Source organism: Podarcis erhardii, assembly GCF_964252035.2.
Source record: "Podarcis erhardii genome assembly, chromosome: 3".
Classification (NCBI taxonomy): domain Eukaryota; kingdom Metazoa; phylum Chordata; class Lepidosauria; order Squamata; family Lacertidae; genus Podarcis; species Podarcis erhardii.
In genome coordinates, this window is record NC_138507.1 from 25,334,864 (window position 1) to 25,361,312 (window position 26,449).

The 26,449-nt window shown below is 44.7% G+C and overlaps 1 long non-coding RNA gene across 1 annotated transcript in view; it reads left to right on the forward strand.

Moving 5' to 3' along the window:
• Positions 1–26,449, forward strand: part of LOC309339442 — a 130,562-nt gene that overhangs the window by 31,219 nt on the left and 72,894 nt on the right. The window lies entirely within an intron of this gene.

The window sequence follows — 26,449 nt, forward strand, 5'->3', positions numbered from 1 at the left end:
AATTGCCATCACTGAGGTATACGTCTCACTGCAGCTGTCCTTGTTGCCTGGCCCTGGCCAGCCATTGGCCAAATTTTGCTGGTTTTCTTTAAAAATAAATAAATACATTTCTCTTTTTAGAGTTGCAGGGTTCAGTTTCCTTGATAGAATCTGCAGGAGTGGACAGGTCCAAGAGGCATCTTGTCTACCACATATGCTTTACAAATGAACCCTAAGTAGGGATGAGTAAAGCTGTCCACTTGCCATTTCTCTCACTTTCTCATTTTCCTAATCTTACATCCAGTTCTGTTATTTTCGCATCAGTTTGAAAATCTGTTCTATTGGCTAGCACAGAACGCTTTGTTCAAGCCTAATTTTGGGTGTGTGGGACCCTGTGGCATCAGGAAAGGCCTCTCCTGTGCGCTTGTGAGCACCTCACGGACAAGCCATGCTGTTATGTACTGAGTTGAATAGGACTGAAAATGCAGCAGTCTGATTGACCCGAGAACAATAGGATTCAGAATGCAGCAGTCTGATTGGCCCTAGAACAATGCAGCAGTATGATGGTCTGCAGGAGCCACCCAATCCAGCTCCAGATGGAAGTGAATCTACAACCTGATTGGCTTACAGGAGAATTCCAAAATTAGCCAATCACGTGCAGCCCATTGTGTAAATAATGTATATAAAGCAGATACTGTGGGGAAACAATTCATTCCTCACCACTATGAGCTGAATAAAGAGCATGAAATCCACTCTAGACTCTGAGTATATTTCACCTGCCATAAATACTTCAAGTGTACCAAGCCAAAGTTGTACATTTCCCCCTTACAACAGCAACCATGTCACTAGTTGATGAGCTTGCTGCAAAGCCTGTTAAACTCCTTTACGCGCTAACAGTAAAAACAATAAATCCACCAGAAGATTACATTTTAATGGCCTCATAGATGTGGCGCTTGACTCCCCTTCCCCAGTTTATCGCTCCTATGGCATTTTAAAATAACCGTGTCTGAGTCATCATCAGAGGTCTGAGAAGACGTACCAGTAGATGAGGAGGAATCGCCATCTCTGCGCCTCTGAGCCCTGCGTTTGGAGCGATGACTCCTCTGCCGCTTGCCACCAGATGAAGGGACTCTAGGCACTGGGAGTTCTTCCTCTGAAGACTGCACACTGAGCGCCTCCCTTGAAGGGGCCAACCAAACCTGCACAGAACTGAAACATTTTTATAATATCTTGAAGCCAAAAAAGGTATCCATTAGATACTAATAAATGTATTCTGTAATGTATACGTTCCCCTCATGCTGTATGAATTCTAATTTTTTAACAGTTTGGTAAGACTCAATTGCACAATTTAGAAGAAAATTTAATATTTTTCAGGATCCTAGTGGCAGCAGACAATAGTGCTACAAATTTAAATAATAAAAACAAATTTATTATATGGTTGCAGACCTCATAAATACGAAACCTTGAAATCATGCAACTTTTAACATGCATGGTGTGTGTAATATAAAATATATAAACTCAGAACAGAAATCAACCAAGATACCACCGAATTAGCAAAATCTCTTTAAGGGTTTGAAAAAACTTTTTACATTTGTAAATTATAACAAAAAGGGGGAGAATTACATACAAAGAAAAGAAAATAACCCTCAAAGCACTAAAATCATATGCAGCCTAAGATCCAGCAGGAGTCAACAAACATTTACAATATTTTCCACACAAATGGGCATTTATTTAAACTAAGGAATTCACATTCAATGGAAACAATGAAGGAATGAAGAGTTGGCACCATTATTTCCCTTGCTTCCCAATTAGTGGTAGTCCAACAGAAATATAATGAGCACATGTCTGCTTAAACATATTTTCATAAAATCCACACTTTGGAATAAGCAGGAGGGACCATATAGTCACAGGCTTCTTCATTTGTAAATAAAATAAAATAAAAGCATGCCATATTGGAAAAGCCTCTTGCTACTTTCAGCTTGTGAGAAAACTTTCATAGAAGAGCAATTTGCTAGATTTTTCAAGACCAATAATCTAAGTTGAGAAAGGCTCATGTGTGCTCTCACCTGGCTGGTGGTTCAGCACACAGAAAGTCCCCAAGGCTAAGGAGACGCCAACCTTCTTCTTCTTAAAGAAAGCCAGGGAGCTGCAATTTCCCATCATCTCCATTCACCTTTCATATACAGTGGTACCTCGGGTTAAGTACTTAATTCGTACCAGAGGTCCATTCTTAACCTGAAACTGTTCTTAACCTGAAGCACCACTTTAGCTAATGGGGCCTCCTGCTGCCGCCGCGCCGCCAGAGCACAATTTCTGTTCTCATCCTGAAGCAAAGTTCTTAACCTGAAGCACTATTTCTGGGTTAGCGGAGTCTGTAACCTGAAGCGTATGTAACCCGAGGTACCACTGTAGTCTAGTAAACAAGTGCGAGGGCAGGCAAGGAGCCAGGAGCCCTGCTTTTGGAAAACCCTGCTTTCTTTTACATTTGCTTCAAACAGTAACAGCTTTTTTCAATCTGCCCTATGGTTGACTTAAAAGGGGGCCTCTGAGATGCCAAGGACATCGGTGGCCAAGTTCTGCCAGCTAACAACATCCCAGGAAAACTTGATTGAGGCAATTTAACCATGTACAGAATTCAATTTGACTGTAAACATTGCACCTTTCGAAAGCCATCTGAGACACCCTGTTATGTTTGTTTTCCTTTCTAAAGGCGAGACTTAATTGGGGCAAGAGGCATGGCAGTAGTCACCAGACAACATACCATTGTCTGAAGAAGACTTTCAGATCCAGCTTTTCCTTTCTGAAGCCAGACACTTGTGCGGTTCAATTGACTACTCCTAACCTGCCGCAACAAGGGGATACAGGAGGATAGGCAGGGTCAGGCAAACATACCAGCTAGTTCAGACTAGCATCCCTTCATTCATTCATCTACTCCCACCCACTTAGAATCTAGCCAGCAGGCACAATTAATGAGTCACTCTTAATTAAATGCAACAAGAGATTACACTGCATAGAGCCAGAGTTACTGAGGACAGGCACATGTGATGGATTTTGTCAAGTGGTGTCAACTTTACTTGGGAATATCATTAATTTAAAAGCAACTAGCCATCATTATAGAGAACCCCCTGCAAGACCATGGTTTCCTAAGGATTTCATTTGGTCTGTATTGTTAAGCAACCCCCCCTGATTCACCCTCTTGACTACTATACAAAATGGAATGTCCTTATCTGTTGGGTTGCACACCTCTCCGCATTTTGTAATAAAGGCTTTGGCTCAAAAAAAGTACCAAAATTTGTATTCAAATGCACACAATATTTTGGGGACAAAATGCCTACAAAAGCCACAGCAAGCGTGCTTGCATTTTTAGAACCGGATGTGCAAACTGAGGATATAAACAAGGCAGAATGGGCTCATGCAAAACTGACATGGGCCAGAAACAGAATGATCCATTGAGTTACCACCAGCTTGGTCCCATACCCTGCTCTGGAATAATTTGAGCACCCAAAGGGTTGATTAATGCAGGCATGTAAGCTCAGATGGCAACATCGCCAAATGCCCCTGTATGGAAAAGTTTTGTGGAAACAACGTAATACACAAAAGTTCTGTCCAAGTTACTTACTTATTTGGGGGGCAATCACAACCCAGAGAGGCTGAGCAGAGCAACAATGTCGCTGCTGCATCCATATCTACTGGTGCAGTAACTGGTCCCAGATCAGGTGCAATGCTGTCACTTGACAGCAGTAAAGATGCCTTGGCATTCCACAGATCCTGGGCTAGCACAGCCCACCCCTCCCCTGTGTCAGGAGCTCAGCCTACACACGAGTAAGACCCTGGTAGAGACACATTCCCCACTGGCATGTTCCCTCCCTCCTGGTTGATCATTCGGGAGCTTCAAAAGCTTTCTTCAGCCCGAACATCACAGTGACTTATGCCAACCAACACTGGCACACTTAGGGATCTGCAGAGTCTTCGCAGTTGCGTAACAGATCTCAGCAACTCAGCATTTTGGCTAATCTACTTTATTTACATATAAACACACACGGAGCACTTCAACATGGCTCCCTCTCTCTCTAGCATCAGACAGCAAAGAGAAAAGGAACAAAGGACAATAGTCCCACTTCATGGAACACAGTAACACAAACATCCTGTCTCCGTCACTTCCCACTCTGTGGAGTCAAAACATATACCGTCATGTGATAGACAAAAATCCCATGACTGCAGTCACGGAGCAGGAATTCTAACACCCTGCCATTTCAGGCCCTTCTGGTGGCTGTTGCTGATAGGGATTTCACTTTTGATACTTTTGTCCATTTAGTGGGTAGAAGGGAGAGGTTGGTGCTGATGGAGTGATGATTGTGCCACTCCATTGGCAGTGGCTGGTAGAAGGTTGGTTTAACTAGCAGAGCAGGGCAGAGATGCTGCCCAAGCCACAACCATCCCAACCCAGCTGTGTATGGCAGCCCCAGAGGCATCTTTCCTATTGAGCTTACTGGTGCCTCGCACCAGGGCGCTGGCCTCTCAGGCGAGTGGGGGAGCTGCGTGGCTTTGCCGGTGGCTTCCCCTTTCCCTGCACCCGCCAGCTGCGCCTCGCCAACCATATGGCTGGTGGGCGTGCAGCTTCCTCCCAAGCCTCCGTAGGAGGAGAGCGATCCCCACAGAGGCTTAGGAAGGAAGCTGCGCTCCTCCAACTATATGGCTGGTTGGCATGCAGCGCTCTCTCTCTCTCTTGCACACCCTGTGGGAAGAGGGCGATGGCGAGGGGGAACCGGAGTGCGAGGGGCAGGAGGAAGGAAGAAGAAGAGGGGCGCCCCCCCAACTCGCCCCCTTTCTTCCTCCAGCTGTGGAGCCTCTGCGCTGGGTTTGCAGCCCTGCTTGCAGGGTCCCCTTGCCCATCCTATTCAGCTACATCTAGCCTGAGCCGTGAGTAGCAACAGCTGCTGCCCTGGTTTCTCTCTCTCCCTGGAATCATGCCCTGTGTTTAATGTTACGGGCAACTCTACCCCAGGGAAGGGAAGCCTCCTCTCTTCACTTTTCTTCTTCTTCTTCTTCTTCTTCTTCTTCTTCTTCTTCTTCTTCTTCTTCTTCTTCTTCTCCTCCTCCTCCTCCTCCTCCTCCTCCTCCGGGGGTGGGCTCCTTCTCCACACACCCCCACCAACAAGGTCCCAAGGGGTTGTAAAGCAAGCCAGACCATTTAGCACTGACCCCATTCATTCCAGCAGCTGGCCATCACCCACTCCAAGCCCTGCAAAAAATGTCATCACCATTATTATTATTATTGTTGTTGTTATTATTATTGTTGTTGTTATTATTACTACAACTACTACTACTACTACTGCCCTCCACCCATAGATATCAGGGCGGCTCACAGCCTGAAACTACGGTACTAAGCACATGCTAAAAACTAGAACAAAGGCAAACCAAACCAAGCCAGCAACCCTCCTTCTCCCTTATTTGTGAAACAAGCCTGTTAATTGCCTATCCAACAAAACAAACAAAAAAAAAAGGCACTGAAGGTTTTTGAGATCAATGCAACCAAAAAGCATTGTAGGGGGGTTGGGCTAGATGACCTGCAGGGTCCCTTCTAATTCTATGTCTTTCTGAAAAAAAAATACACGCACAACCCAACTATGGTCCTTCTGCATTCCTCGCCCCAAGCAACTGTGTGTGAGACTTGCTGCCCAGAAAGTGTGCCTTGTCTTGCTACCTGTGGTTTTTGGTCTCTCGTCAGCCCCCTCCCCCAAATCTATTCATATTCCTTTCTCCCTAAACTCCAATATTACATTTTCCTGTGGTTGAGACTTAAAACAGAAAGCCCTAATTCCCAACTGTGTTTCTTGCTGCAGTCCTGCTGTCTACTCAGAAGTAAGGTCCTATTAGATTCAGCAGGGCTTACTCTCAGGTAAGTGCAGTTAGGGCTGCAGCCTTTGTGACCCAAGTTTTGGGTCCTTTTTAGGTTCAGGATGTCACTGCTTTACACCCACCCGTCACAATATTTGAAAACGTCAGCTTTGTACTTAAATGCAAATTGGCCGGGAACTTCATTGTCTGTGTCTTCATCAATTTATTTAAAGAACAACAAACTGGTGATTGCTTTAACTTTTTGATATGTGGTGATTTGAATCATGAGGATGAATTAGAAGAACAGCTGAGTCTTGAATGAGTCTTGCTTTGGAATTGAGGACTTCATTAGATTTTCTTCTGACTTTTCACCTTATTTTGTTCTAAGGGCTTGTTAGAAATAATGTGTAAGTGTGGTGTCAGCTCCCCCCAAAAAGGTCAACAACGCTGGGGAACGTTTCCTAAAAAAGGTCAACAATGTTGGGGTCTCCCTGTTAAAAAAGGTAGACAACTCTGGGAAAGGGAGGGATCTTTGCACCACAGCGCCGAAGGCCTTGGGTAGCCCCAGTATTTCCCCACCTTTTCCTGCCTTTCTAAGACAAAAACTAAACCAAACAAACAGGGAACCTGTCAATCCCCTGCTGGACAGCTTTGGTATATCTCCATCCGAGCTAAGTCTATCACTAAATTAAATTTGAAACAGAAAAGTCACCAAAGATCTCATCTCCTTCATGTCTTCTTTGGCTGACAGCCTTATAAATGAAGCAAGAAGAAAAGATTAATTAATGTGGATGAGATCAGAAGCAGACTGTCGAGCAACCAGGAAGAATAGAGCAGTGGGAAACAGGGCTTAGGTGCATAGTTTATATTTTAAGACAGATACATAATGAAAGGAAATTAATCATACCGCCTTAAAAATGGTGCGAGCGTGTAACCAAGCAACTGCGCCACATTCATTTCAATCTTTTGTCCTTTGTATTCTCATAAAATTACTTTTAACCAATAAATTTCCTTCTCTAATGAGATAGCGTGTGAACGGGTTGCTGAAACCAATGAATATTAAATTTAAAGCATCTAGTACATATCGTTATGAGTTTGTGGGTGCCAGACCCATTCTAAACCCTGGACCCAGCAAGTGTTAAAATATAAGCCAAACTAGCTTCCTGTGTTCTGGTAACTGACTGGGTGATGGGCCATTAAGAGAGCAAAGGAGAGGGGGGCTCAGTGCCAGATGACAAACGGGTGGGATCCCTCCTCCAGCTCTGAGAGCGTTAGTAGGACGAAGTTAGAGTTGAAGGGTGGAGTTTGCTGTGATGTAACCTAGATTATTATTATTATTTTTTTTAAAAAAAAGCTACAGGAGAGAGAGAGCGCGCACTATGACCAATTTCAGCTTGAATCCAAAGCTGTGGCTATGGGAGAAACAAGACCTTCTTGGGGTATTAATGCTGTGAGCCCCTCCATCATAGGCTCAGGTGGTATATATGTGTGAATAAACCATATACAGTGGAACCTCTACCTGCAACCATAATCCATTCTGGAGGTCCGTCTGGAGGTCAAAAAGGGTCGCTGGGAGAGGCGTTGTTTTGCGCAGGCTTGGGCAGTGATTGCCGCTCCTGCGAATGTGTGAATGGCAGCAAACCCTCCAGTTACCTCCGGGTTTGCCGCGGACATTGGGCGAAATGGATGCAGGCGGACGTAAGAAGAGGTTTTACTGTATCATAAAGACACCCAGCGGTGTAGCGTGGGTTGTCAGCACCCGGGGCAAGGCAAGTAATTTGCGCCCCCTAACCCGGGGCAAGGCAAGTAATTTGCGCCCCCTAACCCGGGGCAAGGCAAGTAATTTGCGCCCCCTAACCCGTGGATTTGCGCCCCCATACCCTACAAATCTATGCCTATGAATGATGGCCCCCCTCTCTCTCTCTTTCTCATATTCCAATTGATTCCCATTTCGGCCGATCGATCCCCCAAGCTCTCACCCAGCGAAATTCGTGCGTAATTACGCTTCGCCATCCCTAATCCTGCCGCTTCCACCGGGAAATCATGACGGTGCATTTCTCCTCTCCAAACTTTCCCCGGCCCTTTGCCGGCCGGCGCAGCCCTTTTGGCTACGAGCTCCCCTCCTTCTCTGCCCGCTTCCGACCCCACCTCCCCGTCCAGCCTCCCTACCTCCTGAAAAAAGGCGCCGGCGCCGAGCAGGACACCCCCGCGGCCATCGGAGAGAGGCGGGGCCGAGGGAAGCAAGCCAATGGGCGAGGCGGGGGTAGGTGGCCACGGGGGCGGGCGCTGCCGCAGTCCTCGGGTGGGCAAGGTAGGAGCAGGCGGAGGCTGGCCGGCCGCTCTGACAATAGGGGCGGGCCGAGGGCACGACGGGGCTGGGCCCTCTGGACTCGCGCCCCCCCCAGATGTTGCGCCCGGTGCGGCTGGCACCCCCGGCACCCCCCACGCTACGCCACTGAAGACACCACAGTCTCCGCTGTGCCTTATTCCCAAAAGGAAACATGGAGACTGGGCAAGTGTGCCTGGAACCCCAGGAATCCTACACCACCCGGAGACTGGGATGGAATAATGCAAACATAATCACTGACTCCATGAACTGGCTTTCACTAAGACTATTTTTACTTTCACACACACTTGTTCGCCACCCTCAAGAACAAGCAACACAGCAGGAGTGCGGAAGCCCTTCCAGTGCTGTTGGGCTCCATCTGCTACCAGCCTCAGTGATGATGGGAGTTGAAGTCCAGCAACATCTTCAGGGCCACCAGTTCCTCACCCTTGCATTATGGTACGGCAGCCCATCACGATCCCCTGCCAAGCAATCACAGTGCAGTTTACATACAGGGCAACATATGATTGAGGTGGGGTGGGGAGACTTCAGACTCACAGGATCCGTCTCATCTTTTTACTAGAATCTCAAGGTTTGCAAGCCACTGGAGCCAGTTGTAAAAGACATACAGTGGTACCTCGGGTTACAGACGCTTCAGGTTACAGACTCCGCTAACCCAGAAATAGTACCTCGGGTTAAGAACTTTGCTTCAGGATGAGAACAGAAATCGTGCTCTGGCGGTGCAGCAGCAGCAGCAGGGGGCCCCATTAGCTAAAGTGGTGCTTCAGGTTAAGAACAGTTTCAGGTTAAGAACGGACCTCCAGAACAAATTAAGTTCTTAAGCTGAGGTACCACCGTACTGTGAGACTCAAAGAACAGTGAGCACAGGAATTTACTTTGAATATATGAGCTAGCACTTCCACACAACACAAATCCACAACAGAATTTGAGGTGAGGATGTGTCATGGAGCTGCTTCTCCCACCTGGATGTCCTCTTCACCTTTGCTTGATTTGTGCACCTCTTTGGGCATGTGCAGAGTGTCATATCATTGAGTGAAGAGGGGGGGTTGCCTAGGGTGCAAAATACCCTTACATTGGCACAGGCTATAATATATTGACCTGTAGTACATAACAACAACAACAACAACTCAGGGGGGAATCATATTATTTTCATTGTTTTAAATCAGGCATAGGCAAACTCGGCCCTCTAGATGTTTTAGGACTACAACTCCCATTATCCCTTACCACTGGTCTTGTTAGCTAGGGATGATGGGAGTTGTAGTCCCAAAACATCTGGAGGGCCGAGTTTGCCTATGCCTGATTTAAATGCTCAGGATTTCCCAGCTGTAAGCTGTTTCTTCCAGAGAACTTTCTCAGTCTTCTAGGCCAGGTAGCCCTGAGACAGATGTGAGCATGCACTTTCAGGTGCTTTGACCCCACCCTGTACTAGCGGCAGCTTTGCAGAGCACGCCCACCCCTTCATGCATGTTTCTTTTTTCTTTTCTTTTTTAAACTTCTCAAGAATGAACATGTTCGTTCTGCTTGCCGCTTGACTCCACAATCAGGATGGTAAGAGCCCTGAGGCCTTTCCCTCCAAACACATGAACCGCCTGACGTGGGGAGAAAAGTTATTTGCTCTTTGAAACCAGGGGCAGTCCTCTTTTCCTGCATCTATTTCAGGGTTCTATATCTGTTTTTTCCACTGGACTATCAGATCGGAGCCATCAGAGCAAAAGGCATTTTTGGGGGGAAAAGAAAGAAAGACAGTTCTTGCCTCAGTCATGGGCAGAACCAAACATTCCCCGCCTCCGCACCAGTAGGATCCAAAAGAGCTTGCAATGTGTTTGCAGAGGAGAGTTGGTGAATGCAAGGGGCTTAAATGCACCCCCTTCCCCTCCTATGTAGCAATAAGAAGCTTCCCGTAATAATATTCCCGCTATCGTGGGCGGTGTGGGTTTGGAAACATGCATTTTCTGAGATAACATCTAGCACCCAGCAGAGAAAAAGGGAGATGGAAAGGCAGATGTAGAAATCAAAGGGAAAGACCAGCGGGAAAGGGAAAAGATTTCTGCTTGCCAGTGGGTATGTAGAAAGCTTTGACAAGCTCCCATTGCAAAACAGCAATTATTAATGCTGGTGGGTAGAAGCGAAGCCCACAAACGCATGTCTGTACTTAAGAAACCTGATTATATAAGATGGGTGTGAGCCACTGCCTCGCCTCCTGTCCTAGATGTGGCCGGATGCCAAGGAGGGAGCAGCAGCTCAGAAGCAAAATATAGGTTAGACCAGGGAGTCGAGGGACCCCAGGACCTGGGACTCTCTGATCCCAAGCCACACACCTCACTGATCACACTCTGCACTCTACTCAAGTCCTTTTTTGCCTGGCTGGAGTGCATCCCTGAATGACAAGAATGCTTCTTGCCTGCATGGATGAAAGACAGAGAGAGGCGGAAATGGGGGAGGGGGAGGGGGGAGAGAGAGTGCATAGAAATCTCTGGGTTTTGTATGGCTTGGGTGTAAGAGTTGCATCCAATGCTCTGCTCACCACTGAAATGTGTCCCCCGCCGGGTGGTTGTCCACAAGAGAACGTGGTCTTCAGGAGACCACTAAATGGTCTTAGTCGGGCATAGGCAAATCGGCCCTCCAGGTGTTTTGGGACTACCATTCCCATCATCCCTGACCACTGGTCCTGTTAGCTAGGGATCATGGGAGTTGTAGTCCCAAAACATCTGGAGGGCTGAGTTTGCCTATGCTTGGTCATAGTTCTTCTTTTTGGATGACCTCCCCTTAGGGAGTTCATAATCTGGGGTTCATGCTAAAGGGGATCAATCTCAGACTGCAGGTAAAAGTGAGGACATTTGGTACCAGAGAACTAGGAGGAGAAAAACTAAAGTTTAGGCTAGCCGCAGCCCTTGATTTAAGTGGGTCTACTTTGAGTACGATTTGGTTAGATACAATGCTTTGTCAGCAACATATAAGATACTTACTCTTTTCTCTCTGATCAGCTGTTGCACTATTAATTTATGTCAAGTTACTTTGCAAGGTATTTATTTCCTTCTCCCTTCCTTTCTTCAGTGAGGCTTGTTTAAGTCCTCTTGATGGATAGTGGTATGTGACTTGCTTGTGTACCCAATATTAGGCTGAAAATTATTCACCTCAGTTGTCATAACCTTGTGGATTCTCACTTCATTAGTTCTAGAGACACTTGGGTGAGAGGACAGAAATAGCTTGGTTCCTCCTGGCCCTCGTGTGAAAGTTTGTTAAGTCTAGAGCACTTAACTTACTCAGATAGCAAGTCTTTGTAAAAATAATTAGTCAATATTCACCTTTAAATCTTGGCAAAGAAACATAAATACATCATTAATATGCTGTGTTAACAACCTGTGAGGAGATGCTATGAGGCATGTACTGAACAGGTATTAATTATACACTGATGACATATCCTCCTATAACAGAGAATGTATTTCTTTAATGGATGGGCTCCTATTTCAGAATGGAGGAGACATTTGATTCAGTTTGCTTTTGAAGGAGAACCTACCCAATCTGCACTTTCTGAAGCAGTGTGAAAACTGAAACACAGCCAACCTTTGAAATTTGCACTTACTTAATGTTTGTGATGCACGTCTCCAACCAATGTTTACAAAAAATGCATATATTGGGTGTGTGTGCACATATTCATGAAAATGATCTGCAAAAATTAGATCATTAGTCAAAACTGCAAGCAAACAGGTGTGCATTACTAAAAAATACCATTGACCCTACCTAATTCACACTTTCTGAAACAATATGAGAACAGAAGCACAGCTATACTTGGAAATCTGAACTGCTGTGAGCACTGTTATGTGGCCCTTGAAGGCTGATTATGAGGAAATGAGGCCCTCAGGCTTAATAAGGTTTTCTGCTCCTGCTGTAGCACTCTCTTCTGACACTCTTCTCCAGAGCCAGTCACATAGGAAGAAGAAAAGCTGCAAAATAATGTCTCTCCCACCCCCAACCAAATTCTAGCAAACTATTGATAAATCTTAGATAATTAATAGGGTCTCACTCTACATGTGTCAAGGCCATCAAAACCCATTTCTGCCTCCAAACCTGGCCAAAAGCCTTTCTAAAATGCAACCAGAAAAATCAATTTTATCCGCACAAGCATTACTTTTCATCTAATAGGTACAACATTTGTTTGGCTGGACAACATTATTATGCCAGCGGTTTGGTAGTGTTTGCATTGCTCAGCGTCAATTATTGCTTCTGTAATCTTTGTGTTTTTGTGTACAGTACTCCCCAAGTCATTACGTTACCAAAGCCACACTGAGCACAGGGCTGAGATTTTATACTTAGGCAGTGCTATTTTTATAGAAAAAGAGTTACCAGAACTCACCATGAACACCTCCCTTGTTTTCTTATAATGGCAATAGCACCCACCTGAGAGTTGCCAGAACTGAGTTCTAGTGAGTCCGGCTGAAAAAAAGCCCTGTACTTAGGTATAGTAGATGTCTGGCTTATTTAGACATGTTAGACCACTACAGGAAGAGATTACTGCTGAGGTAATGTGGCTCCTGGTCCACCAAAAGCTATTCACTAAAAGCTTGCTGGCGTACAACACTGCAAGTCTACGTTTTTAAAATGCATTTGAAAATTGCATTTCTCTGAATTGATTGGAAAGGAAGTCCATGAAATAGTCACATAGCTACACCGAAGTTCCATACCTATAAGTCATTTGCCAGCAATTTGAAATTGTGGGACTGTGCTAATTATTAAAACAGACGACATGTATGATAAAACAGGAACAATATGCGACACTCCTTCAGTTTCTTGAAAGTATGTTCCTTCCTCTGTGACGGAGGCGTTCATTTGTCTACCTCAGGGTTTCCAAAACTTGGGTCTCCAGCTGTTTTTGGACTACAACTCCCATCATCCCCAGCTAGCAGGACTAGTGGCCAGGGATGATGGGAATTGTAGTCCAAAAACAGCTGGAAGCCTCATTCTCAGGGCGCTTGAGAATTTCCATAACATTTGGGTGTGTGCTGGCTTTTGAGCTCACCTTGTTGTGAGGTGGCCATGGGTGGCAAAAAAAAAGTGTTTTCTTTCCCACTAAATGTTTCTCCAGCACTCTGTTGCCTCCCCAGCTTCCCAGGATCCCTGATCTGGGGGAAAAGGAAAAGAACAACTTCTATAGGCAGAGTTACCTCATAATGTCATCCCCTGGACCTCAACTGAAGCACACGCAACCAGGAAGGTTTGAGAATACCAGCTACTGGTGAAATGATTTCCAGAATGAATGAGAGACTAGTCACATACATTCAGAAGTAATTGGCTCAAAAACCCTGCGCTCCGCACGAGAAAGTCACCCAAAAAAATCCCCTCCGCTTTGGTAATTTTCAAATGCAATCTCTTTTCTCACAATTGATGAAGAATAACAGTTGAAAGATGTGTGGATCCTTCCATTTCAGCATGCAAGAACCCAACTGTGATCGTGGGAAATGGACATCAAGAAGAACTCTTAGCAAACATGACATCTCTTTTTCTTGTCTGGAGGGAATCCCCATTGCAACTGGAAAATCAGCTAAGAGATGGACATCATTGGAAAATGGATGGCTCATCTCTATGAGGTTAACTGTCGTCTTGCACAAACAAACTTCAAAGCCACCAGGGGGTGTGGGAGGGAGGGGGGAAAGCGTTGAGCGGCTCCATGTGTTCTCTGACAAGAGCTGCGTGTTCTGGCAGCCTTTGTGGCTTCTTGCACCCCTGAAGGGATGAGCATTGTGTCTACGTGCTTTTTTTGCTTTTTTGAAGGTTAGGCAAGTTCTTGCTATTGCTAAAGCATATCTATATATATATTTGACAGCTAGCTTTTGCAAACAAGCCTTTCCCAGTCCAACCTTGATTGTGACATCCTGGGTGGCTATTACCCAATTCTGTATTTTTACAGAATCTGGTCGTGCAGCACAATCCTACACACACACACACACACACACACACACACACACACACACGAATTAAGCCCCACACTGAGGGTGAATCACTGAATGTGATGGGGACTTTCTGCTGAGTAAGTGTATGTTTATGATGGCAGTCTAGAGTGTTTAGTATATCTGAATGAATGAATTGGATCCAGAGTAAAATGTGCGGTAGGGAGCTGGCGGTAGCTGACTTTCCTGCCTCCTGATTTCCCTGTCAAACTCCGCAGCCCTGATAACTGAGTTGACCTGATCTACAAACAGCTCACGTGGATGGCTCTGTGGTCTAAACTACTGAGCATCTTGGGCTTGCTGATCAGAAGGTTGGCGGCTCGAATCTGTGTAATGGGGTGAGCTCCTGCTGCTCTGTCCCAGCTTCTGCCAACCTAGCAGTTCGAAAGCATACCAGTGCAAGTAGATACATAGATACCGCTGTGGCAGGAAGGTAAACGGTGTTTCCATGAGCTCTGGCTTCCATCACAGTGTTCCATTGTGCCAGAAGCAGTTTAGTAATGCTGCCCAAATGACCCAGAAAGCTGTCTGTGGACAAATGCTGGCTCCCTTGGCCTGAAAGCAGAGATGAGCGCTGCACCCCATAGTCGCTTTTGACTGGACTTAACCGTCCGGGGTCCTTTACCTTTTTACCTTACATGTAACTGATAGATTTGATGGCTGTGATTTGTACAGAAATTATTCCTGCACATGGTTTTAAATCTAAAATGAGAGCAATGTCATGATTGAGTCCTGCTTGCAGGTGGCTCCATACAATATGATGCTTTGCCTATTGATTCAGAAGTAAGTTTGACTGAGATCAGTGTAATTTGCTGCAAAATAAGCTTGCACAGGATAGCAGCCATAATTTCTCTCTCTTTATCTTGCTCTCTCTTCTGCTTATCCAAGAAAACTATAGCAATATGGGCAAAACAATAACAGCAACAAAAAATATATTCATTGCCCTATTCTGTTAGGGATGATTTTATTTCAGGACACAATGATTATTTCCCAGGCTCTCCTGTCAAAGTCAGGACATTTGGCAAGCCAGAGTTTTAATTAACGCGTGATTGATTATCTATCATATGATTTGGTTTGCAAATTGCTGCAACGTTTTTGTGCAGAATTTGGCAGTTTTCCACTCTAAAGGTATTCTAAAGGACATATTTGAATGTGAACTATACAAATTGTTAGTTATAAAAATAGGATCATAGGTGATCTGAGATATGTGTGTGGAAGTGAGCCATTCATATGAATCTCCCCAAGCTGTTAAAAAAAGGGGTGTGTGGAACAATCACCACAAGATGTTAAGGCAGTTCTTAAATGCTGGGAAGCTGTGGACATCCACTTTGCTTGTGAAGAAACACCATCCCTGTGTCATAATGCAAGACATGGTGGAAGATCTGACATCTATTTTTGTAGGAGTCCCTGGCTGTAACCCTAGAGAGCAGGATCTTCAGCCTCCGTTCTGATCTTTGGTCTAAACTAGTTGGTTTGGCTCCTCTGCAAATTTCCTGCTGACCATGGTGAAACCAGGCTCCTTGCCCTTCAGAAGAGTATCGTAATCCATAATTAGTTTTTTAGATGCTTAGTTACATCACCTCCTGCAGCAGTTCCCACAACAACAGACTGCTAAATTTATGGCAACTCCAGGGCAATAAGGATCATATATTACTATTTTGAGGCCGGGGGGGTGAGAAAGACTTGGAAGCTTTTCTCTGTCAGCCGTGAACGTGACAGATAAACTATCACTGAACTGGAGAGAGTTTCCTGGCATTTTCTGAGCCAGTGAGCCTGGAATCCCACAAGTGAAATAAAGCAAGCTTTAGAAATGTCGTAACTATATGGACTGGGAAAGAGTTCTGGTAAAGAGAGCATCTTGGACCACGTTTTCCCCAGCCGTCTTTATTTTATGATAAATGCAGATCAATTCCCATTAGTATATAATATTCCAGGTATGTTTAATTATTTTAATTGTAATATAATTCCTTTTTCTACTATCAAAATACTGTACATTAAAAAAACAATTTCCATTGCCAACATTAATCTATTTCTTTGCTTCCTTTCCTATTTTTCCAGTAATTTAAACACATACATCAATTTACAAATAAATACACTAATTACTGCCTTTGCGTGCTGTTTACTGACTTGTTTAAATCTCCCCTAACAGGTCTTGGGGCATTCTGAAAGGATGAGAAGATTGTCATAAAATAATCTATATGAATTCATATAGATTTCATATTCTTTGGATATTTCAGAGATGGGGAGAAATAGGTCTCTTTCAAAAAAAAGTATAAAACATTTGCATCACAGTATCACATTCTTAGGGATGCAGGTGGTGTTGTGGTCTAAACCACAGAGCCTAGGGCTTGCCAATCAGAAGGTCAGTGGTTCGAATCCCTGCGACGGGGTGAGCTCCCGTGGTTCAGTCCCAGCTCCTGCCCACCTAACAGTTCGAAAGCACATAAAGTGCAAGTAGATAAATAGGTACTGCTCTGGCGGGAAGTTAAACGGTGTTTCCGTGCACTGCTCTGGTTCGCCAGAAGCAGCTTAGTCATGCTGGCCACATGACCCGGAAGCTGTCTGCAGACAAATGCCAGCTCCCTCGGCCTATAGAGCGAGATGAGCGTGCAACCCCAGAGTCATCCACGACTGGACGTAACAGTCAGGGGGTACCTTTACCTTTACCTATCACATTTTATCCCCTGCTCCCCAAATTGTGTGCAAATATGCACATTCTTCTTCAGTGTAAGTGTAAGTGGCTATCCTATTGGTTGCTACTGGTGGAGCACTGTGGAGCACGACATGTTGCAGAGAGAAAGAACCCAACCAGGAGACACCATTTGCTTTTTCCATTGTGGTAGGAGAAAGTGGCCCTTGAAACAAGTGGTTCCCAAAAGGTTATCCTATGGCAAGGCAGTCCCACTGCATCCTCTGCTAGGTGCAGCAAGCTTTCCTCGCTTCCTGCATTTTGTCTTCAATTGTCACTTGGTGTGCAAATAGGTAATAATGCTTATCTCCATCTCATGGGGGGGGGAGGGGGTATCATTCACTTAGCCAACCCCATCAGCAGAAGCCAGAACACAAGTACATACTTCCACTTGCACAATGGGGCTTTCCCCTCCTCCTCCTGTCTCCTTAACCCCCCATTTTTTTTTTACTCAGGGGAGTTAGAAGTTCCCAGAACAGAGCACAGGGCGAGGAGAGAGGGTTTTCTAAGCTGCAGTGATTGAGCAGATGGAATCATTGGTAGAGTGCATTGCTTTCATGACTCCTGCATAGCAAACAGGACTACGTCAGGCAGTTAGTTTGTGTGTTGGTATTTGCACACAGTGAATTACTTGTGCCTTGTTTCCTTCGGTACAGGCCAGAGTCTCCCCACCCTCTCTTCCCCTGGACTAGGAGAGACTCAGCTTCAGGCCCTGAGGAGCCCCATCAAAGAGTTGTCTCCACCCAGTTTAATCACATCCTGCTGGTTGCAAACACCTGCTCGAAACCCAAATCAATAGTTGAGTTCAGCAGACAAGAGAGGTGCAATTCAGTTTTGATGGAAGGTGTGACAATTATATGCCTGTTGGAAATTATTTCCCTTTAGCAGAATGGCTTTCATTCCACCCTCCCAACCTTCAGGTTTGTGTAGTCTGATCTGATCTGCTGGTTGCCCTTGGAAATTAACAGTTAGGTGTATTAAGATTCACCCCTGGGAAGCTGTGTTGCTTTTAAGTACCATGCTGCCTACAGGCACTGCCCATGTCTGCTCAGCCAGTTCTCTTGAAGACATTGCACTTAAGCAAATGAATTTGCTTTCTGTCCGAAGCAGAAAAAGGAGACCTGGAATAGGTGATGGGTTTGTGTGTGATGCTGTCAGAGTAAAAAGTGGTGGGGTAGAGTAAACAGACTGGATAAATGTGTTTCCCAGAGAACAAAGTATTTATAGTTCCCAGAATTTGAAGATCAAGCTTTTGATTGAAAGCTCTCCGCACATCACACGCACCCCCTAAATGGGGCATTTGTTCACATTTTCTACTTCACAGCAAACTTCACAGTTCCTTATAAATGTTTATGCATCCTGGAGAGCTATGAACTTTACTTTCCTATCTTTATAAACATTACTAGAGTGAACATATTTACACTGGTCTACAGTACCAGATTAACGTTGTTGTGTTCCAGTCAATGGGCTTAACGTTACAATGGAAATCAATCGGACTTAAATGTGCTTATAACTTCAGGTGAACTGCTGACAACTGGGCCATAAGAAAGATCTCAGCTGTGTCTTCCTCCCCATCTGCGGATTAAAAATAATTCAGTGTGGAAACCTGAAGAATGCTGAACCCCAGACTTGGAAGCACCTGGCCTCATTTTGAATTCAGTCCAATCCCTTTTGAGCTGGGACCCACTTAAAATGGTGCATTTTCTTGCTGGGGGTTCATGGGGGGAATTGCAAACCTCACTAGCCCCCCTTATCATAAGTCAGCAGTGGAAAGTGTTCAGAACCAAATACCCACGGTAGGTGCAGATATCACATATCCTTCCCTTCTCTCTTTCTATGCTTGACTCACCCATAATATATTTATACTCATTGATTCCCTCTCTCTCTCTCTCTCTCTCTCTCTCTCTCTCTCTCTCTCTCTCTCACACACACACACACACACACAAAAAATACCATTCTTCCCTGTATCCAAACATCCTTCATTCATTCTTTCCTTTTATAGGTTTCTAATGCTGTTTTACTGATTTTATGCTGCTCTGCGGTTTCATGCTGCTTCTTGTTAATTTTGTGCTGGTGCTGCTATTGATTGCTTTCGTATTATGGCTGGTTATATCTGTTTTGCACTGATTTAAATATGTGAGCTGGCCAGACAACAGTTGATTGGATGGGATTGAAATGCCTAAATAAACAAAATAATAACATTCTATTTCGCTTTCTCCCTCCTTCTCTTTCCTTCTTATCCATCCATCTCTCTCTCTCTCTCTCTCTCTCTCTCTCTCTCTCTCTCTCTCTCTCTCTCTCTCTCTCACACACACACACACACACAAAAAATACCATTCTTCCCTGTATCCAAACATCCTTCATTCATTCTTTCCTTTTATAGGTTTCTAATGCTGTTTTACTGATTTTATGCTGCTCTGCGGTTTCATGCTGCTTCTTGTTAATTTTGTGCTGGTGCTGCTATTGATTGCTTTCGTATTATGGCTGGTTATATCTGTTTTGCACTGATTTAAATATGTGAGCTGGCCAGACAACAGTTGATTGGATGGGATTGAAATGCCTAAATAAACAAAATAATAACATTCTATTTCGCTTTCTCCCTCCTTCTCTTTCCTTCTTATCCATCCATCTCTCTCTCTCTCTCTCTCTCTCTCTCTCTCTCTCTCTCTCTCTCTCTCTCTCTCACACACACACACACACACACACACGATAAGATGCTTTCCAAGCTTGAAGAAAACTTGTCATTGATTGATCCCTTAATCCAGGGCAGGGAACCTCTGGCTTCCAGGCCAGTCTTGACCTGCAAGGGAGTCCAAGTTGTCCTGTAAGGCCATTTTCTTCAAACCTTGCCCATGTGGCTATCAAGGTGACATTACCTGACAGGCAGGAAAGTGGGATTTGATCCAGCTGTTGAGTGGAGGGAGGGAGTCCCACTCAGTTTGCCTGAGCATGCCTGTTCTCCTTCTGATGTCAACAGATGCACACATATAAATCAATGCTTATTTCAGTCTCAAACCTTCAAATAATTCAGCATTTCAGAAACAAATGCATGAAGGTGGCCTTGGGCTCTCTTGTCTCCTGCAGGTAGCGTTGATGTGTGAGCTCTGACAAGAACGTGCAGCTCCTGCACAAGTGCTTTAGTTTCGTGGAGGGGAATATTTTAGTGTGCATGGCAGAGTGAACAACCTAGTAGGAAAGAAGTTCCTGGAGCTCAGTCCTTGATTGACTGATTGATAATCACAAATTGGGTTGACCTATGGCAACCCCAAGTCCTAGGGAAGACCTTCAGGATAGGGAAGCCCTGACCACGCCAGATTGCTGGATCAAGGGTGTCAACAAACAGGTGCAACTACAGTACTTACCGCAATACAATTGTCTTGAGCAGGAAGGTTGGAGGACCGGGAAACTGTTACATATATACAATGGTACCTCGGGTTAAGAACTTAATTCGTTCTGGAGGCCCGTTCTTAACCTGAAACTGTTCTTAACCTGAAGCACCACTTTAGCTAATGGGGCCTCCCGCTGCCACCACACAATTTCTGTTCTCATCCTGAAGCAAAGTTCTTAACCCAGGTTTCTGGGTTAGCGGAGTCTGTAACCTGAAGCGTCTGTAACCTGAAGCGTCTGTAACCCGAGGTACCACTGTACATTGAAGGATAAGAATACTGTAGGAAGCAATGGCTGGAGCAATATCATTCAGCTGATGCAGATCTTTGGCACAGGGCAGGGAAACGATTGGTGGAGCAGTTGGAATTTCTAAGTGTATGATAAACAGGCTGAAGGAATGAATGAAAGAGAATGTGCATGGTCTAATGAGCTAGATTCTTGTCAGCAGCATTATAAATCCTCTGGTCAGAACAACCTTGAAATGGGCAGGGAATACAGCTCAGCGAAGCCAGCTGAATAAGAGATCGCCTTCCCTTCTCTGCACATTTGCGGGGAGATTTCTCTTAAAGGGATCACTTCAGCTTGCAGCCTGGCTCTGTAACAACATCTAGTGGTTTCCTTAGAATACTGCCTCATTCCAAAGAACCTGGATCACTTGGGAGAATATCAACAACCACTTCAAAAAAGATTTTTAAGGCATCCCCACCTTGGATTGATTATTACACACACACACACACACACACACACACACACTGGCATTGTAGCACCTGCATAATTCATATGACTAAGAACAATCATGTCTGATTATAAAGTTTATTATTTGCACATAACACACTTAGAACTAGATTTCACCAGGTTTTTAATCGCCATGCTTCTTTTCCTCATAACATGCATACTTTTGAAAAGCAATAGTAAACTGAAGGTGTTTTAGTTGATTTTTTAATCAGTACAAAGAGGCTGACACTTGGTGAGGTGAGGCTGCATGTTTGTTTTTTTCAGATGAACATAACTATTTCTGCCAGTGCTTTTTCTAGAAAAAGAGGTGCTGGAACTGACCACGAACACCTCCCTCGTTCTCTTAGAATGGCAATGGCGCCCACCTGAGAGGTGCCAGAACTGAGTTCCGGTTGAAAAAAGCCTTGATTTCTGTCATGTTTTTAGAGTACTGAGCTGTTTACTATTTTGTCATCTGCACAGGAAGCTAGCTAATGCTGTGTTAGACCATTGCTTAATCTTTCTCAGTGTTGTTGATAATGGCCCTCCAGGATTTCAGAGAAGGGTCTTTCCCTCCCCTACTTGGATATGTCAACTGGGATTTCTCCATGCAACTCATGTGTACAGCCGCTGAGCTATAACTCCTTCCCCCACTTGTTAGGAAAAACCATCATTTTTCTTAGGCTATATGACCATGAATTCAGCATATTACTCAAAAATTTCCAAGAGCGAATTGGGATTAGGCCTTGAAGTGTGTTATCAGGAATCCTTGCATCCCTTTTGGACCATAAATGGGGAATCTTTGAGACTTTGAGACTGGTGAGAGGCCAAACTTTCGACTCTGATCAAGCAAGGTGTTCTTTGTTTACACTGAGGAATTTTGCTTAAGGCTCCAGAACTTTGCCTGCAAGCCAAGACATCAACATGCACTATGAATTTTAAACAGTGTAGAAAGTTGGTGGAGGCAGTTGGCACCTCTCTGGCATCTAATCAGATTGTTGTGTGTGTGTGTGTGTGTGTGTGTGTGTGTGTACACACATCAGGATTAAATGAATACAGAGCAATTAGTTTGCACTAATGATGAATTCCAGAACTAAAGAAAATGTCTTGCTTAATAGTGAATATTTTTTATTGATATGCTATTATTTACATAAACAGGTTGCTCTCCAACATGATATGCACTGCCATACCTTCCATTCCAATATTCAGAAATGAACTCCATCTTCCAGCAAATTCAACATGCCATAGTCTTCCCCCCTTTGAACAGATTTTCCTCGTCTATTTCTGCCCATTCCAAACATTTGATTAACCACGCCCACTCTGCTAATGCCAGCTACTTCCTTTCCCCCAAAAATGTTTTTCTTATTTTTCCAAATGATGACAAATCAAATCAAATTACTTGAATACAATTTCTTAAAATCAGGTTTCCCGCTCCTGTTGCAAAGCTATGTTGATCATTTCCTCCTATAGCTGCATCATTTCTTATTTAGTGTCCAGTTGTCAACCTTCATTCGCCGTTACGTTAGTGCCTGTTACTTCCATTCCTGCCTGTATACACACACACACACACACACACACACACAGCAACTACCAGGCAGATACATACTAATGGTACCAGATTCAAAGCTACCTCATCCTCAATTACTTTGAACAAAATCAGCTGCTGTGGATCGCCATGTCAGAGATGCCTCCAATAGATGCGATTCGGCACTCCCTTTGCACCACGTATGCAAAAAATGGGCATCCCTGGCTGTGCATTTCCAGCATTTAAAACGGTTTACGGAATAAATTTCATTTAATGGCAGAATATAGGTCTGCGTACTCTACTGATCTTTGGAAAGGAGGGTTATCATAGCCGCTGTGAAAAGTATCCCAACGTTGCAACCGGCCGTCTAACTGAGAGATGCAATTGCAATGCAGAGCAGAGGGATGCTAGGAATTGGTTTTAGCTGCGGAGCCACAAGGAGCAGACAGGTGCCACTTTGGCTCACTTTGTGACTCACCACCTGTCTAGTGGAGCAGGGCCATCTGTATGGCTGGAAAGGGCCAAACTAGGCTCCAGTTTGCGTCACTGGGGCTGGATTCAGATCTCTGACTGAAAATGCAAGAGCTCTTGTTGTGCCTTCATCTGGTCCTGGGATCTTAGAATCAGGTCCCGCGATCCTCAGAGTGGGTAGGGAATCTTTTTCAGCCTGAGGAATGGGCCCAAAATGCAAGAATGTGAGTGGAGCAATGGATGTGGCTCTGACCTTTGTACAGGAGCCTACATTCCAGCCAGGTAAAAGTCACATCTCAGTCGTCCATTCAGAGGCATTATCTCATTTCAAGGGGCCATTCCAGGCAGGCAACTGCACTTGAGGAGGCCGCAGAGCAGAACTGTGGCCTGAAGAGAAACCTGGGGTGCCAGATACAAATGCCTGGAGCAAGCTTGGATCCCCAAATGCTATTGGACGACAACTCCCATCATCCCTAGCTACCAGAACCAGTGGTCAGGGACGATGGGAGTTGTAGTCCAACAACATCTGGGGATCCAAGATTGAGAAAGGCTGACCTGGAGGGTCACATTTGGCCCCCGGGCCTCAAGTTCTCCATCCCTGGTCTACAACCTCAGTGCCATGGCTCCTAGGATTGGCTTTAAAGGAAACGGACACTCTCCCAAAGCTTTAATTATAAGTGCTTTCATGTAAAGACTAAAGAACACCTATCAGCCAAATTCTACTTTTAAAAAATTGGAACAGTTCATATCAGCACTGGGCAATCACCCTGCATGTTATATTTGGGTGGAACAAACATTTTAGGGTATTCTCAGAGATGAGCCAAGGCAGATTTGGAGATAGTTTAGCTTGTTGCAAATCTAAGAGCCTGTGATTTGTAGCTTTTTTGATTTTGTGGCATTGGAGTGGAAGTCATTCAGCTTATACATGATGAGAATAGTAATGAAAACCCAATTTGCAAGGGGGAAGTTAAAGCGTTCGAGTAAAAGACAGGTTGAGTTAGTTCCTGAGTCGAGAGAAGTTGTACTTGCACTTCTTCAAAGAATTGCTCTCCTCCTAGAAAGATAAATAATATATATTGTTTTCTGCTTCTTATGTAAAAAATAATAAGCAGAGTATCAGCATCTTTGCCAGATGCAGAAATTTGTTCTGGATGAGTGGGGAGGAAATGGGCAGAATAGCATAAACCATTAATCATTAGTGCCTTTCTGTTAAATAAAATCTCTAATAGAGCCATCTTACTTTTCTAAGATGAAAGGATGAAGCCTGTAGCTTCAGCCTCACAAATTAACTTAAATAATATAGTCATCTGGTGTATAGAATTGAACTACCTGAATGTAAATTGAATTCCTGTTTGCATGTTCAGACTGGCTCCCTGTGGCTACTGTTTATGACACTCGATGTGAGTATAGACTCAGTGAAGCATCATATGCAAGGCCCCAGACTGTTTATGGTTCCCACCAGACAAAAATGGTCCCCACTAGACTGCATCAGTAGACAGTGAGCTCTTCTTCACTGGAGGTATTTAAGCAGATGTTTGACAGTCCTGTTATGGATGCTGTATTTGAACCAGGGCTTAGGCTAGATGACCTCCAAATTCCCTGCAGTTCTCTGGATCTATTTTTGGATGTTTTGTTTTTTTTATTGAGGGCTACTACAAACGTAGTAGCCCTCAATGCCTAGACAGCATCTTAAAAAGCAGAGACATCACCTTGCCAACAAAGATCCGTATTGTTAAAGCCATGGTTTTCCCAGTAGTGATGTATGGAAGTGAGAGCTGGACCATAAAGAAGGCTGATCGCTGAAGAATTGATGCTTTTGAATTATGCTGCTGGAGGAGACTTTTGAGAGTCCCATGGACTGCAAGCAGATCAAACCTCTCCATTCCTAAGGAAATCAGCCCTGAGTGCTCACTGGAAGGACAGATCCTGAAGCTGAGACTCCAATACTTTGGCCACCTCATGACAAGAGAAGACTCCCTGGAAAAGACCCTGATGTTGGGAAAGGGCACAAGGAGAAGGGGACGACAGAGGACAAGATGGTTGGACAGTGTTCTCGAAGCTACCAGCATGAGTTTGACCAAACTGCAGGAGGCAGTGGAAGACAGGAGGGCCTGGCGCGCTCTGGTCCATGGGGTCACAAAGAGTCGGACACGACTAAACGACTAAACAACAACAACAAACGTGCAAAAAGCAGCACAGGGGTAAAGAAAAACAAATGAGTTAATGGAATAACTGCAAACAAAATTAAGCATATTAATTTTGCACATGGTCATCTGAAAGGGATTCCCACATGGTGGGGTTGATGTTGCCAGCCTTCATGTCATGTTTGCAGAATCTTCGTAAGCGTTGCCTGGTGCCTGAAGCCAGCTCCCCGTAGAGCACATCCTTGGGGATCCGACCATCTTCCATTTGTGGACGTGACTGAGCCAGTGTAGGCATCACTGAGACAGGAGTGCGAACATGCTGGGCAGTGACCAGAAGAGGGCTGACTGATGGGAGGAGCGCAGAGAGAAGAAATGCCATGCTGCATCTGCAGCAGCTCAACTGGACATCTTTATCTGCCCCAGCGGCAACCAAACATGTCTCTCCTATATTGGTCTCTAGAGCCACAGCAGGCGCTGTAACCTTCCAACAGTTTGACTCCCCTTCTCCCAAAAGGTGCACTCCTCCATTGTCTCCTGAGAAAGTCGGATTCCAACAGCAACAACATACATGCATATCAATTATGGTAAAGTGTTATAAGCCATAAGAATGGGTATGCATGCCAAAATCAGAGAAAGGTATCTGAGCTTAAGTCAATGGAACCATTTAGGTTGTGACTGATTTAAGTCCCATTGACTTCTGCATCCTAAGCATAGTTAGCTTTGTCTGGAGCAGGGCAAAACACTCTTTGCTCTTTGATTTTGCTTGCTCTCAGTAAGAGACAGCTCAATCTGCTCTGGAAGTGATCTGTAGGACTTGTTCTTGTTGCCAACGAGGAACGAAGAAGAAGAAGAAGAAGAAGAAGAAGAAGAAGAAGAAGAGGAGGAGGAGGAGTAGTAGTTTGTATTTGATATCCCGCTTTATCATTACCCGAAGGAGTCTCAAAGCGGCTAACAATCTCCTTTCCCTTCCTCCCCCACAACAAACACTCTGAGGTGAGTGAGACTGAGAGACTTCAGAGAAGTGTGACTAGCCCAAGGTCACCCAGCAGCTGCATGTGGAGGAGCAGGGAAGCGAACCCGGTTCACCAGATTACGAGTCCACCACTCTTAACCATATGGCCATATGGGAGCATGCTATGAGGCTGCTTAAAATAAATGCCCCTTTGAGCATCTGGTTGTGAATTAAAAAATACAATGAGATATTTTAGCAAGTAATTGTGCAATTCTATGCAGCTTTTTCTGAAAAGCAAGCCCCATTAAACTCAACGAGACATACTTTTCAGTAGACATGCATGGGATTGTGCTGATTTTAAGTTAATAAATAGCTGCTATTTCCTAAGGCCTTGCTGCATAAGCATAAGAGTGGTTTTAACCCACGGCAATTCAACATGAAAAATCATGGCATTTCAG